Below are 9315 nucleotides of genomic sequence, written 5' to 3'. Positions count from 1 at the left end.
TTGTAACAACCACATAAAACGGACGGTTCTGTACAATCGTATCAATTCTGCCATTTATCATCATAACTTGTTTTATAAATGTTTTCCTTATTTCAGCTGTTTGGGAACTGTGTTTTTTTCTGTATTTGTTACAAAAGAGTTTGTTGTTTTTTCAAAGAGTGAAATATATTTAAGTACAACTTTATGTATTTCTGGGTTTTGATTTTGCTCCTTTATAAGTTATTCTGTACTGTTGTACCAGCACTTCCTGCGTTGCGCAACTCTTCGCTCCTCATATAGAATCTCCTCAGTTGTGTTTCCCCCCGAGATGGACTATGGACAGCTGATGGGTTCATACATCTCTCCATGCTCCTCGCGGAAAATTAGCTGCTGTGGTCCAGTAAATTCTTCTAGAATCACCACAGTAAGTACAGTGCAACAGCAAGGCAGGCGCCCACAACCCCTGGGTCCTTGGCTCAGACCAAACTCTATTTGTGCTTTTATAAGTTGGTTTCTTGGGGAAGGGGGGTCCTTGGTGCAAAACTGTGTAACACCTGTATGAAATATATCCCCATGTGTAATTAAATTCAGTCTATTCTCGTGTCTCATTTCATCGAGGTGTTCCCTCGTTACTTAAATCCTCAGCTGGCTGGCCGACATGTCTCTTGAATGTTGAGTTTCTGAAACCAGCGGCTGTATGAAACTGCTGACCTGGGTAGCACTGCCACGGTGACGTCACGTAGAACTTACGGTGACTTGCTTAAATTCCGGTGATTTTGCTGTTGTCATATCACACCTACAAATACTTATTTATTACGAAAATTCCAAAACGACATACATTTAGAGGTGACCAACTTTGTTCTAAAGGAGAAAGTTATGTGTAACTGTATCTAAGCTGCCGCAATGTGTTTTCTGTAATAAACACTTCAAATGGCAACAAGTGGTGGAGATTCACCAGCTCTCCAGTGTGAAATGGATCTTCCCATGTTTTTCTCCGAAACGTTGTCTGGCTGCCCGATGTTCAGTAAACGCAAAGCGACACATAGCGGAGCATTGAGGTTTATTGGAAATACGACACAAAGAACATGACCAAATACGACAGAAAAGCTGACGATTTTGAACCACCTGAACATATTACATTTATGCACTTTGCAGACGCTTTTCTCCAAAGCGACTTACAATCGATACTATGTGGTGTTACCAGCCCACACACCTTATTCACCGCGGTGACTTACACTGCTAGATACATTACTTACAGTGGGTCACTCATCCATACATCAGTGGAACACACTCCCTCTGTTACTCACACACTATGGGGAAACCTGAACAGCATCTCTTCGGACTGTGGGAGGAAACCAGAGCGCCCGGTGGAAACCCACACAGACACAGGGAGAACATGCAAACTCCACACAGACTGAGCAGGGATGGAGCCCACACCCTCTCGCACCACCCAGATGCTGTGAGACAGCAGCTCTACTCGCTGTGCCACCGTGCAACATATAATACTGTGCTGGTCTCAAACCCGGGTTTTTCCAGACCCTGGGCAGACTGGGAGGTGTGTCCACTTCCTCTCTGATCAAATTAATTGTTCTGGAACTATTCAAGGAGTTAAAGAGGAAGAAAAAAACATTACATCACATTTAATTACAATCAGCTTGTAAACAACCATCAAATATTTATGTTACACCATACGCCTTTGACAAAATTTTCAACAGAGTCAGGAAGGGAGAAGAAAGCAAGAGGTTTAAGTTCACCGGTCAAGGCGGCAATCATTCTGTCGCACGTATCGCAAGAGGTATCGACAGAGTTCACCTGACAAAGGACAGATTTCAAAATATTTGCAGCTGTGCTTAAGAATTATTTCCGAACCACAGGGAACAAGGTGAAGGTCCACCAAAGCACACACACATACACCCACACATGTATACACACACGCACACACACACACACAAACACAATCAGAGCAAGAGTACAGGCTGCGCTGCACGGTCCGCTCCCAAGTTTGGTTTGTGCGCAGTGCCTGTGATAATTCATCTGGAAAACCATACCGAGTCTATTTATATTTTGCCTTTGATGACTTTAATTATGAGTATTATCATAAATACATAAACTGTAATTATGGGCAAGAAGAACAGAATTGCTACTGAGGATATAGTAAAATAATGAGATGGTTCTCATGCAATGATCTTGAAAAATGATGAAGGAAATTGAGAGTTTCCTCTTCATCTCAGTCATCGAGAACGCAGATGACTAGGGCGACATGAACTGACACTTTGAAATCGAGGAGGATGGATGTTTCCTTGCTTGTTTTACTGGAATTGACGTAATTAAACAAATTACCCGACTAGCTGGGCATTAGTTGTGGTGGACTGAGGGAATAAACAGCCCCCTGCTGAAGCCGGGTGATACAAAGTGTATAAGTTTCAAGCATTTAAAAGCTTTACTGGGATTGTGTGTTGATCCGATCCCAAATATAATGTCATACGTTATTTCCTCAAGCACTGATAATGGAGAAGCACTGTGTGTTTAATATCCAGTAACATTGTATCACTATTATTTTAGGATTTATCTTTTGCAGTTACAAAAATTTCTTTTATTACCGCATACATTAGTGATTTAAAGGATCAGTCATTTATCAAGGTGTCTTCTTTACAAATTGACAATGATCTTTGAAAGATTTAAAAACCTTTAGGAGCACACACACACACACACACACACACACACACACACACACACACAAAAAAAAAACATAGGGGAAATTAAGTGTTAATCTAATGGAGTTTTCATCCATTCCCAAACACAGGGCACAAGACTGAGTACACCCTGGACAGGACACAAGTCCATCACAAGGGAATCACACACACAAAACCATTCACACACATGGATGCACAATCACAGACACACTACAGGCAATTCAGATGGCCATATCCCAACCTCCTCATTGTCCAGGTGTGCTCCAGATCACATTTACCTAACAATGAAATTTTTCTTTAATTTTTATAAATTTAGTGTATACTTTCCTCCGAAGTAACATTAAGCGGCTGGTATTTAGCGGACGCCTTTGTCCACATTTACATGGGAAGCGCAAAGTCTTCGACTCAACCTACCTAACTCAATATCTTCCTCTTGCATGGGCAGTCAACAGAGCTCTAGCGGCCTAAACCGAGCAGAGAACATTAACAGCTCCTAGACGGAAGCGATAAGCTGCAGGCCTTGCTTGTACAGCATGCCAACTCGTAGTTGAGCGGAGCAGTAAAAGTCAAATGAATCTGAAAAAAAGTCAAGCCATCTGAAATTCCGAGGAATGTGTAACGGTGACATTCCCACGATAACTTCACTTCTGCAGCAAGGTTTGGCAAACAAAGTCGAAACAGCGTGTTGATGTCCGCCACATCACTCATACTAAGAGGGTCAGAAGGATTCACCTGATGGTTTCCTCCTGTTCCCTTCTCTTCAGTGTAAGGCTGCCTGTAGATAGGGTCTCTGGAGCACCATTACCCCGTACGCTCATCCCATACGAGACCACTGCCCCCAGCCCCTCCATCTCACAAGCACATTGTTGGCTTACTGGGGGAACCTGCGGCCTGGAGTCCAAACCACAGGAATAGCTGGGAATATCTGGCCAGAGGGAAAGAGGTTGCTTTCAAAGCCATGGGCCAGGATGTGAAATGGGGTAAGGGACATGGCCCCTTGCCCAAAGGAGTCCCTGGAACAGAGTATAGCTCTAAGCTTCATCGGTAAGCGACACGTCTTCAGGGGCCTCGCACCAGGGTGTTTGTGGGTCCGATCCCAGAGTCCAGGCCCAGGCGCTGAGCTCTGCAGGCTTTGCCAGACTGAATCGAGCCCCGCTGCCTCTCTTGGAAGGGGGAGGCTTCTAATTCCTGCCCCACAGGTGCGTCAAACATTGCCCTTGGCTTTGGCCGCTGGAGTCGTGTGTTTATCGGCCCACGGAGACGGAGGGAGACTGACAGGCAAAACTGGAAAAGAAAGAATCTCTGTCAGTGCTTTGGCCTGGGACATAAAAGCCATTCACAGAGCTGGCCGACTCGGAGGTTTACACAAGGGCGAGCCGCACACGCCAACCCACACTGGAATGTAATATTCCACTTCTGCACCCGTACAAATTGCCATGAGACTTATTATATTTACAGGTATTCATTCCCCTCATTTACATTAATTCATTAACATTTACTTTCTCCAAAGTAACTTACCATGTTGAGCTTCCTACAATGAGTTACCCATTTGTGCAGCTGGGTAACTTCACCGGAGCAATTAGGGTAAGTACCATGCTCAAGGGTACTACAGCAAGAGGTGAGTTTCAACTCTAAAACCTTCCCGTCCAAAGGCAGTAGCTCTAACCACTATGCGACCGGCTGTGGCCATCGATTGGGTGAGAACTTCAGTGGTCCAGTTCATGGGATGCATGGATAGAATGAAAACCAGGTTAGAGAAAGGAAAGCGGTCAACTGATTCCATAAGATCAATACAATCGCAGTGTGAACATCTACCGTTACGACATACATGTGTACGTAGAGAGCGGATCCACACTCTGGAGGTCTGCTCGGTAAGCTTCGGCGGTCAAAGCCGAAACGTAAGTAGGTCTATCTTAATAGTCATTGCTCTGCACTCTGCTTACCATGGTGAAAGTGCTACTGCTGTGTAAAGACCAGTTTCTCATTTTGCCTTTGCTGTTCTTGGCTGAGTCTTCTCAGCCACCTGTTCCGGCACGGTTTCAGCCACAGGTTGTTCACGGGCATGTGGCCTGCCGCTCAACTTTGACTCCTGACTCTTTAACCAGCCACAGCTTGAATTTCTGAAGTTCCTTCATTCCCCGCACAGCGCTCACCATTCTAGAGCGTGGTCATTACCGTAAGAGCCACTCAGGGATCGCGGTCCCGTGTAACTACGGAGGACCTTAAGCAAACCAGCCCTCACACGACGCCTGTGTAGAAAAACAAAGGGTCCGCTGCCTGTCTCCAGAGACAATTATTTTTACAAATTACACCCTCCCTCCACAGCACGGCACCGTGAAAACTAATTTGATGGTAAAACTTGTAATATATTTGTTATTCTTGGACCCCTAACATATGAGTAATCTTGAAGAAACCAGCCTGTGCCCCACAGCAGAAGTACAGAACCATCACTATTAGCCCTGATCACACAGTATTAAGGCAGATTAAACACGCCTAACATTAGTTCGGACTTCCACTCAGGCCCGGTTAACGTATTTGATGTGTATTGCGCCAGTTAACCGCATAATTGCTTTTCATTTATAATCATGTTTTCAAAATATGCTGGAGTAGGCTGATTAGAGACACAGTTCAGGATTCAAAATGACCTCGGAAGACTGTTCTGGTCCTAAATAATGGATTGATCACTGCCCAGGAATGCTCTTTACATGCTGCACAGTGTTCGCCTTTCCTGCTCAAGGCCCGGTCCTCATTCCAAGCTTCACTTAGAGTGTTTTTGAGGGAGCTCTCCAAAGGAGTGTGTGCAGATCCTCAGCTACGCATCAGATTTCAAGGTATAAACTCCAGTCTTATCATTTATGCTTCCATTGAGATTTCCGGCTTGAGTTGATCCAAAATCCATCTGATTCAGTTTTACTGGCTATCCATGATATCTGGACAGGTGTTCTCCACTCCACATGTTCAAAGGAGTACTATCCTATTCTGTCCTGCTTTCTCAATGTCCAGCTGTCATATCCATGTAGTGCTATTGAAAATACAAGTTCTTCAACAATTTTTTTCTTCATTGCAGTGATGCCTCTGAGTCCCCATCCTTTCCTGAATTTGACATGTACATCATGCAATGTGTATGGCTGGAGTCTACAATGAATAACCTTGAGCATATCATTAATGCTGTATGAAATCAGAGAAATTCTATTATAGTTTGCACACTCTGTCATGTACCCTTTCTTTGGTATTTGGATATAAAGCAGTCTTGTAATGAAGGGGTGTGGCGGTGCAGCGGGTTTGGCATGTGCCTGCTCTCTGGTTTGTCTGGGGTTTGAGTCCTGCTTGGGGTACCTTGTGACAGACTGGTGTCCCCCCTGGGTGTATCCCCTCCTCTTCCAGCCTTGCGCCCAGTGTTGCTGGGTTAGGCTCTGGCTTGCTGTGACCCTGCTTGGGACAAGCGGTTTCAGACTCTGTGTGTGTGTGTGTGTGTGTGTGTGTGTGGTCTTTTAATGGTTGTTAAAGTGCTGTTTTCTAGATTTGCTTGTATGAATTGGTTGGCACCCTTATTAGCTCTTCTTGGCCTTTCTTCTTGACAATGACTCTGTGACTCTGACACTGCATGAGAAGAGCGCTCTTTAAAAGTAAAATATAAATAAATAAATAAATAAATAAAGAAAGAAAGAAAGAAAGAAAGAAAAAGAAAGAAAGAAAGAACTTGAATGACTACGATTGTTATCCTATTCAAGAGTTCTTCACGTCTTCCATTGTGTTTTGGATGTTAACATCTCTTCTGTAGAGATACTAAAGTCATTCTTTCCATCCAGGCACGATTTTCTCTCTGCTTCAGTTATCACAGTGGTTTTAAGTATGTATGTGGTTTACCACTGTCTTCTTCCATGCAGTTTCATGAGACGTTCAAAAGATGGTCATCTGCTGCCAACACCATCCTGTATCACTGTTGCCTAATACAGTATAAGAAGATTTCCATTTCTCCGGGAAATCTCAAGAAAACAAAATTAAACATATACTGTCAGACAAAATGTTCATAATTCTCATAACAAAACCAAGTACAAAGACATATAAACCACCCAGATTAACTGTACACCAAACAAAATGGATATGTACCATTCAGAATTTATGATGCACAAATTGTGTAATAGTTCATTACATAAACAAATATCATGGTCATACAGGCAAATACCACCACACTCATCTGAGTGTCTATGACTCAGAAGTGTATATATATTTATTTAATTTTACACCTTCAGGTAAAAATAAATGCACCCAAGTAGTAATTATAGCAATGCTGTTGACTCCAACTACCCGACGCACAAGTCTGGAATTTACTGTTGCTGCCTTCTCTCTGCCAATTCCTATATAATACGTGTATAATTCCTATATAATATCAGTACTGAATATATTTAATACATGTCACTATACAGAATATAAATGAGACAGCAAGTGGGATCACTAGTCAGCATTTCCTGCAAGTGAAGGAATATATTTCATTTTTGAACGTATGGTGGTAGAAAGGCACACAACCGATGGAGCTATACTAGATATCTACAGACTGTCCAGATTTAGCTGCATGGCAGTTCAGTAAGTCATCGCATGTATTCAATAGCTGCCACGACAGCAGACATCATGGCCTATTCCACAGAAACAAACATGAAAACATTCCACCCATTACACATTTTACTGCTCATTTTATAAAAACCACTCAGATTTACATTTACGTTTATTCATGTAGCAGACGCTTTTCTCCGAGGCGACGTACATCTCGGAAAATACACATTGTGCATTACATTAGGAGAAAGAGAGACATAGCTGCAGACATGTGATTCTTAAGTAAAGTTGGTTTGCTTCTTTCTACTTTATGCACCAATGTTCACCATACGAATACGTGCATAAAACTCAGAATAGACGAATCGTGATCATCTTCCTACCCTTTTTTTTGAGATACACAAGCATTTATGTACAATACAGGAATAGCTGCGTAAAGGTTAATCCGGGCATGATCAGGAAGTTATGGTGCATGAACATTTACAGCTTACATGAACTTAAGAGATGATGGGCGAAGCGAGTCTGGAAGAGGTGAGTTTTCAGACCCTTTTTAAATGTGGACAGAGATTCAGCAGTTCTGAGTGAGACGGGGAGGTTGTTCCACCTCAACGGGGCCAGAACCGAGAACCTCCGTGCTTTACCTTTCATACCACCAAGCGGGCAGAAGTAGAAGAGTGAAGTGGTCTGGTTGGGGTGTAGCTGCTGATCAAGTCTTGTAAATATCTGGGACCAGTTTTTCTGATGCATTTGTAGGCCATAACCAGGGGTCTTAAATTTGATCCACTTGATAGCAGAAATACTGCACTTTTTAGAAATGAGTCAGCTTCTCATGTACCCGATAGGTGTACGACATCCGACGCAACATAAAACAAATTCAATATTAAATAAATATGAAAATACTCTGCATATTCCACATGTGTTTATTGGATCACAGACAAGAAGAATAAAGAGACAATAGTGAAAACTGAAAAATCAAACCATATTCTGTGCTGAAAAAATGGGCTGACCTGGAAATTTGTCTGGAAGCACATTTTTGCCTTTTTTAGGGTTTTTTTTTTCTCCTTCACTGGCTGGTGCATTCGCTCTTAGTACAGCTGAATAATCAAGTTACCAGAATAGAAAACATGAACTGGTGTAAAATGCTTCAGTTAAACTCAACCCCTGAAGGAAAATCTTTCGCATGAGATGGTCCTCACATTAAGTATTCAATAACTGCCAAACCACTAGTAGGGGTTCTATCCAAAGTTTCAACTTGAGGTGCTTTGGTAGATCATCTGGGACACCTTCTTTAGAAAGACAAACAATCTTTCTGTCGTAATTTAAAGATCTATGACTCATCTGCACCAAAAAATAAAGAAATCCTTTTGTTGGCTTACAGCAGAAAAAAAAGTGCTCAAGCCTCGCTGGCGGTGCTTGTCAGAGATCTTTCCACAATCATCCTGGGTCTTGGGGTTCACTCTCCATTATCTGACCTCTGACCCTTGAACCTATGAACCTTTACCAGTGTCGAACCCCAACGGAAACCAGCTTCAGAACCACGGACAGCTCCAGGTCGGTCTGTGCCTCAGACACGGGCAACATGTCAGCAAGCTTGGAAACATGTTGGAAACTCATTCGCTCCCATGGATTTGTTCCACAGCACCTATTTTGCACTTGAGAAAACATTTCACAGCATCGGTAACCATTACTGCCATTGACATAACCTGGATGTTAAGATTGGGGATAGTGAGCCTGGTGATGCAACAGGCCTTTCATGTTACTATACAAACGCTGCCTGAAAATAGCTCCAAAAACATATGATTGGTTTAATGTAATTTTGATAAATTGTTATTGAACCAGGAAAAAGTCTGAGAAAATATTAATGATGATTGTAGAAGTATGAACGATGACCTGTCATTAAGATGTATTGCCTGTTTAAATTTTCATCCCAGTCAGTGCAGTGAAAGTGTTATGACTGGTTGAGAAAGCAATGCAAAAACTAAAAATGTGTAAATTTCTGTAAATGTAGGTATAAAGAATAGCAGACTCGGGGATATCCTCCACGGGTAATTTCAGTCATAATTTTAATGGAGTGGCACAGCGAGTTACGCTGCTA

This window comes from Scleropages formosus, chromosome 6 (genome assembly GCF_900964775.1).
Source record: "Scleropages formosus chromosome 6, fSclFor1.1, whole genome shotgun sequence".
Lineage (NCBI taxonomy): Eukaryota > Metazoa > Chordata > Actinopteri > Osteoglossiformes > Osteoglossidae > Scleropages > Scleropages formosus.
The sequence above is the reverse complement of the archived record's forward strand: the minus strand, read 5'-3'. Positions refer to the sequence as shown.